At 33.0% G+C, this 7,466-nt stretch overlaps 1 long non-coding RNA gene across 1 annotated transcript; it reads right to left on the bottom strand.

The window, feature by feature from the left end:
- Positions 1-4,748: 4,748 nt before the first annotated feature.
- LOC127698309 (uncharacterized) lies at positions 4,749-7,249 on the bottom strand. Its single transcript, XR_007980780.1, has 2 exons — positions 7,123-7,249; positions 4,749-5,270 (listed from the first exon to the last, which is right to left on the bottom strand). It is a non-coding gene; the product is annotated as an uncharacterized LOC127698309 (long non-coding RNA).
- Between the last annotated feature and the right edge of the window lie 217 nt (positions 7,250-7,466).

Below are 7,466 nucleotides of genomic sequence, written 5' to 3' on the forward strand. Positions count from 1 at the left end.
TGTGTATCGAACGTCACTGATGTGAATGAGTGTTTGTCCGTCACGCCCTAATACACGGCTGTCATTCGGTATATCGAGAAAAATGATCGTGAAAGAATACCTAACGGTGGTATTGCGATTGGATCGTGAAAACTCTGGTATAGGATCGTGAAGGAAATCTTATCAAGACATATGCAAGGTCAATTACCTATCTAATTTAATTAATCATACGGACAAATTTACTACAAAATAAAACTGTCTGTCAAAATGATTCAACATTATGACTAGTATCTGAGAAAATTCAAAGTTTAAAAGTACACCGTTTTTACAAATCTACAAAAGGCAGATTATTCCTCGACATTTCAATGACATTAAATATGTAAACAAACAAGATGTTTTTTCATAATTCGAATGACTAAACAACATTTCTATGTAAAATGTCATTCCATTTGAATGATTCGAATGGTTCTTTAAGTTACTTTGTGTTAGCATAATCAGAAATTTTGCAAAAAAAAAAAAAAAAAATGAAAGATAGCGTACCGTTTTTTGGAGACCGTTTGAAAGGATCGTGAAAAATCTGATGCTACGAAAACGTTTAAATCATTATTTCATTACAGTTTGATTTATATTTTTTGATTTGTGTAGAAAATACTGGATTTGCCTGACTCATTCCGGTTCTCTTTTGTTGGTGAATAGGGCTATAATTGTTCAATGCCATTGGATCTGTTTATCTTATAATACCACACCGACTTGGTGCCTTATAGCAACATCAGTCTATTTATCCGTTCTTCATAAGTTTTGATTTCTTATACAAATTTCAGATTGAGAATAGAACTTAATGACTAAATTACAATTCAAGCTGGGTATAATGCACAATCGAGGTACGTTGATTGGTAATTTCCCAACTAAGTTGGGTACAATGATGTATAGCTATTGTGAACAGACTGATCAAATAATCAAGTAAAAATAACGTTATCTTAGTACCTTTTTAGTTTATGTCAGCGCAGCCACGAAATAAACAATAAATTAGCCAGTAATGTCATACAATGTACACACGAACGACACACATACATATAACTGAAAGTAACAACCCTTACAAAAAAAATTTAAAAAAATGGGTATACAAGAAATATATTTCCAGGGCGGATGCATTAAGCATTATGGAAACATATATTATACTATTACTTTTACTTTTACGCTCCTGAAGGTCATTTTATTTTGTTATTATACGTATCTAGACACGTTATTAATTATTTTAATAACTTTTAATGAAAAGTGTTGAAATAAAAAAAAATGAAAGCATTAATGTTCTTATTATAATAATTACACGCTTCAACTAGTTGCAAGTATATATTTTGGTAAAACAAATATTGTTTATCTGATTATTAAGTCCGGTCCGGCGCCAGACGTTTGCGCTTTTTGGTAGGACAATTGCGATTTTAATATGAACATTTGCACTTTAATTTTTTAATACAGCTAAAAACATCAACCTTTCCCATCATGCTTATGTCAGATGAAAACGACAACCCTCAAAGAGGGTGAATGAGAGTAAATTCCTCCAAGAGGGTGGATTGGAGTAAATTCCTTATAACAACCATGACTCTTTCTCTAAAAGTCAACAGGTACAGCAGGTGGTTTTAAAATAAAATTCAGTTCGGTCTTCACAAATTGAAACAAGCTTAGCTACCTCTTTACACGCAAAGCCAAATACAATGAAAGTTCCAACTATGTACTGGCTTCCGAAACTGCAAAAAACACCTTACAAATATAGATTTATTTCGTCTTCAAGCCATGTTCAACTACTAAACTGTCTATTCTACTTACTAGTACACTTGGTACAAATAAAAAACCTGATAATAAATTGTTCAAATAAGGCCATTGAAAACAGTGGAATAGTTACTTTTGGAGTTTCAAAAATTCGTTGGAAGTACTTGATAAATTGCATGCTTATATTGGTGATTTCGAATCTGTTCAAAGTTCTGATTTGTCTACCCTATATACCACTTTGCCTCATAATCTTATTAAGAAAAAAATCACACAGTCACATAATTGAAGTGGCATTTAAAAAGTTAGAATGCGAATATATATGTTCAAACTCTTTTAGGTCATTCTTAAGTAACAACAAACAGAAGAACTGTGTCAATTGGACCTGCTTTGATACTATAACTGCCCTTGAATTTTTACTCGATAACATTTTTGTTTGCTATGGAGATTCCGTTTATCGTCAAGTTATCGGAATTCCAATGGGGGCTTACTGTGCACCACTCATTATGGACCTGTTTCTGTATTGTTATGAATTACAATTTATGACTAAAATCAGCAAAGACCCATCGAAACAACATCTGATACAAAAATTTAATAACACTTTCAGATATTTGGATGATATATTGGCTCTCAATAATGACGACTTCCGTATGTACACTAAAGAGATTCATCCTGCTGAACTGACTTTGAATAACTATAATACTAACAATGAACACTGCCCTTTCCTGGATCTTGATATCTATATCTTTAACGGGAAGCTTCAGTGGCCGATCCAGAAATTTTCATAAGAGGGGCCCACTGACTGCTTAAGAGGGGGGCCCGCTCCAGTCATGCTTCAGTGATTCCCTATATAATCAACCAAATTTTTTCCACAAAAGGGGGGACCCGGGCCCCCTGAAAAACCCTCTAAATCCGCCTCTGAGCTTAATACCAAAATTTATGATAAAAGAGATGATTTTCTATTTCCTATTGTTAATAATCCATTTTTAGATGGTGACGTTCCCTTGGCCATCTTATGGTGTTTATATATCTGAACTTGTTCGATTCGCTCGTGTATGTAACAATGTATTTGATTTTAACGAAAGATATCTCTGTATTACTGAAAAATTATTACACCAGGGTTTTCGATATCACAAACTAGTCAAAACATTTACTAAATTTTATCATCGGTACAAGGACATCATTCGTAAATATAAATCAACATGCAGACATCTTATACGTTCAGGTATTTCACATTCAATCTTTTGTGGTAATATTCTATACAAAGCACAAAAATGTCGTTATTCACCTCAATAGATAACCAAACCTTTAAACAGACTTATTCAGAAGGGATATAGATCCGATACTTTTGTCAGGTCATTAAAGATGGCATATTTTGGTATAAATACTGATTCACTCATAGGGTCTTTGCATCGGAAAAAAACACATTTATTCTAAAATCATTTGTTGGCATGATACGGGTTATGTTCTCATATATTTTATGATTGTATGATACTAAACCCCTAACGGGAGGGATTGTACTTGATTTTCATATGATGAAGACATAATCTTTCAATCAGTTTAATTGAGGTCTGGAGCTGGCATGTCAGTAACTCTAGTAGTCCTTTGTTAATTTATGTTATCATTGTCATTTTGCTTAGTTTCTTTTGTTACCTATTCTGACATCGGACTCGGACTTCTTTTATACTGAGTTTTACTGTGCGTATTGCCGCCTCCGGGTGCGGAATTTGCTGGCTGTATTGAAGACCCATTGGTGGCCTTGGGCTTTTTTCTGCTCTTTGGTCGGGTTGTTGTCTCTTTGACACATTCCCCATTTTCATTCTCAATTTTAGTAGATAAACTGTGATGGTACAGTGCAACAGAATGGACACAAGAGGAATATAGTTTCCAATTTTAAATCCAGTAATTAGAAAACTTATTGAAGAATTTCGGTCAAAATTTAAATGTTTCATCCATAAAAGTTTCTTTTTCTCTATCATTTACCCAGAAACGTACACTATATTTTTTATAATATGTCTGGTTTACCAGAGAAAAAAAAATTGTCGTTTGTTCGGAAGAACTTTCAAAGAAAATGTGAATATCTTTCCATGACTTTGAAAATTTTCTAAAGACTACAGGTAAACTAGTATAGGTAAAAAGCGCAAATGTCTTGTCAATTTTGTACATGTGTATGCAAGTTTAAAGCGCAAATGTCCATAGTGTTTGAAGCGCAAATGTCCTTAAGTGTAAATAGGTGAAAAGGCGCAAACGTCCTTCGTCCGTCTGGTCACGCCTTGTCTTTCACGATCAAGATAATGCGTTGCCCGTTCTTTCATGATCAATTTTGTAAAAAAACAACAAAATTCTATGTTTCCAAAACAAAATTTACGGTTTCAAGGAAAAAAAACTCTTTTATTTTACTGTACTTTCTAAAACACAAAAGATTCAGTTTCAAATATATCATTAAATATTGGAATGTGACCATTATAGGTACAAATCTTGCGTTTTTTTTCTAATGAATCCCATAGACTGTTGCGCCTTTTGTGTTTTCTCACAAAGTACTGCATATTTTCTTTATCTTTTTGCACAGTATTATTGAGAAAGTTTAATCACTTTGACAGACATAATTTTTTTTTCGGATTTGATCCGCGTTTTGAAAATACAGCAGATTTTTTACAGATTTTGAAGTAGAATTACAATTAATTACATTCACGATCCGATACCAGATCTTTCACGATCCGATCGCAATGCTTGACCACCGTTAGGTATTTTTTTCACAATCATTTTTCTCGATATACCGAATGACACCCGTGTAATAAAGTAACGGCATATTCGAGGAGGGGGTGAATATTCTGACATTGTAAAAAGACCCTTTGATAATCGGGGGTTGGGGAGGGGGTATTTGGAAATGAATATTCTGACCTTTTGATTACCGGAAAATGATATGGTGTGCACAAAGCCGAGAGAAATAAATAAGATATACTAGCAACTGGTAAAAAATGAATATTCCATCAGCAAAAAAGACATTATAAAAATCGTAAAACTTGTTTAATTCTGATTTTTATTATAATACAGTAAAAAAAAAGCTTAGAATCATAAACATACATTTGTGATACATTTTAGTTAGTATGTCACCATTTACTAACGAGACATAATTATGACAAAAAATATTTTGTAATGCAAAGATTCCCCTTAAAATAGATATACATTATTTTTTTCTAATTAAGAACGAGAGAAAAAAAACACCCTCAAAACACAGAGATTTTTTTTTTCTAAATAGAACATTGCACAGGCCTCTGCCATTGTGTTTTTCCAAGCATCCGAGGCACAATTTGCGTCTTCCGTTAAAATGTATTTACACGTCAGTTGTAAACGGCTGCTAATATTACCGCAATGATAAAGAACACGACAGGGAAAGCAATGAGTACAAAACGTTTAATTTTCTCTTCTTCAGTCAGTGGCAGAACTTCTCCCTGGCCATAATAGTTTGATTTTTCTTCTAACTCTACATCCTTGGCATCAACATTGTCTTTATGATCCACATTTCCCTGTGAAATTAGAATGTATCAAAGAATCATCATATATGTTGAATACATAGAAATCTTTACTTTGTCAACTACTGCTAATAAGCTGATTTCTAGTATATCAGACAAGTTGAAAATAGAGTAAAAACAAAATCTGTCTTAAGACGGCGTATATAATCAATGTACTGTGGCCTGAAAGTTTGGTTTTTATATATCAAAATTCGTATAATTCTGTCTAAATATACGAAAGTGATTACCAAGTCATTGACAACAACTTCAATTAAACCCCAAATGACAATCCATTTCCAGTAGGTGGCCATTTGATTCTCAACAATCACAAATATTTGTTATACGATGTCGGTCAGATGTTGATGTACATGTATATATAATGTTTTTTGTTGACGTTTTTGGGCTTCCGTGTCCTTGAAGTAGATATTTCTGGAAGGGACGCAATAAGATGTGCATATCATGTATTTACAATATTTTCCTTATAAACACCACAATATATTATTAATATCACGTGTGGTCGAGATGAGGACGTTAAATCGGATGCAGCGTGCAAGGATGGTTTCCAGAACCCTAGCAACATTTCTGTGAGGGGTTTGTAGGTGGTCCTTTTGCAAGTTCCTGTACCATCTAAGATACATTGTTTGTCAAATGCCAGTTCAAAATTCACGCTTTTCATGTATAATTGCTTGTCTTAAATATGTGTGAAATAATTTCCACTTGACGTTAGACAAACAACAAATTGACCCTTCCTCTAATACAATGCTCAATTTGCGGACATAAAAGAATATACCTTTATCAGTGTTATAAATGATCATTATTAATTGGACATATCTTTTTTTTTCTTTTTCCGGTAAATATTCATGCCTTGGATATTAACATGCACGTGTAAAGTTTTATTTCTTCATCGCCAATATTATTCCAATTATAATTTTGACCACATTTCTTGAAAATTTCCAAAATGTAAACTAAAAATTAAATTAAAATTCCTTCTTCATATTTATCAAATTTTCTTTGTTTACAATCTATGTATTTTATCTCATTTTTACTGCTGATATTTTTGTTGTTCAAAATGTATATAGTATTATATTTGCCTTCGGGTCTATATGATCCGTTCATCCTATTACGACTCTTCAAAATTCAAGAGTCTATCCTAAATTGAGGTAAATCATATTGCCTTCCAAATACCGTTTCGATTCCTAACATCACTGAAGAGACATTAATTGTCGAAATCCGGATATGGTGTATTAATGTTTGCACCTTTTGTTTGCGGTATACCATCTTTTCCGCAAGTTTATTGTTTTCTGTTTGGTATTGAATTAATAGTTAAGATCCATTTTGTAACATCTGGTGATCCGTTTATTTGGCAATCGCCAATGGCAGTCAGCAGGGTTTGAGAACATCCGTTGTTCGGCCTGCTATTCAAATGCGTTTTGTTAAAATACACTTTTTCACTTTTTTGGTCTTTTGGAAAATGTTGTTTGTGCTGTTTTTTGACCCCTCTAACAAGAAATTTGTTTTGCATGCACACGTATAAAAATTGCGGTTTTTATCCAACGCAATCATAGGTTTGAACGTTGTTTTCAATTTAGACTTGTTTATATGAATATATTGATATACCTATAGTGTTTGTGAAGAAAGCAACAACCTTTTTGTAACAAAGGGTTATAAAAAATATCAAAGCTACAAATTCAATGATTTCCTATTATCAACATAAATACGATGTATATTCAATGAGCACTGTCCCACTTATATCTCACCTTTTCATGGTTTGCACACCTTCCTTTTTTCACTAGACATATAGAAAATAATGATGGCTATGATCACAGGTACTATAAAACAATTCTATTTGAAAGTTTTCAATACTTACAGAAATTGTCGAAAGCCCAAGATCCCCAGATTTTTGTCGTTTAGCCATTGTTATTTTCACGTAAGTATCAGAGACACAACAATGTGTAAAAGTACGAGATTTTACGTACGTCACAAGATCCGCTTCAATAAATAATTCAAACTTACAGGTATCTTACATTTCGTTACAGGTGTTTCACAGATAACGGTTTTAATATGTGTCGATGTTGTGTTCAGAAATGAGATTTTGAAGACCTCCAGACTCATGATATTTTTAAGAGAAAATAGCAACCATCCAATCGAACGCGCTTTTAAATTCAAACTATAAAAAATCTGCGGCAACATTTTAATCTGGTTAAACTTTCA

Source organism: Mytilus californianus, unplaced genomic scaffold, assembly GCF_021869535.1.
Source record: "Mytilus californianus isolate M0D057914Y unplaced genomic scaffold, xbMytCali1.0.p SCAF_4, whole genome shotgun sequence".
NCBI classification, from domain to species: domain Eukaryota; kingdom Metazoa; phylum Mollusca; class Bivalvia; order Mytilida; family Mytilidae; genus Mytilus; species Mytilus californianus.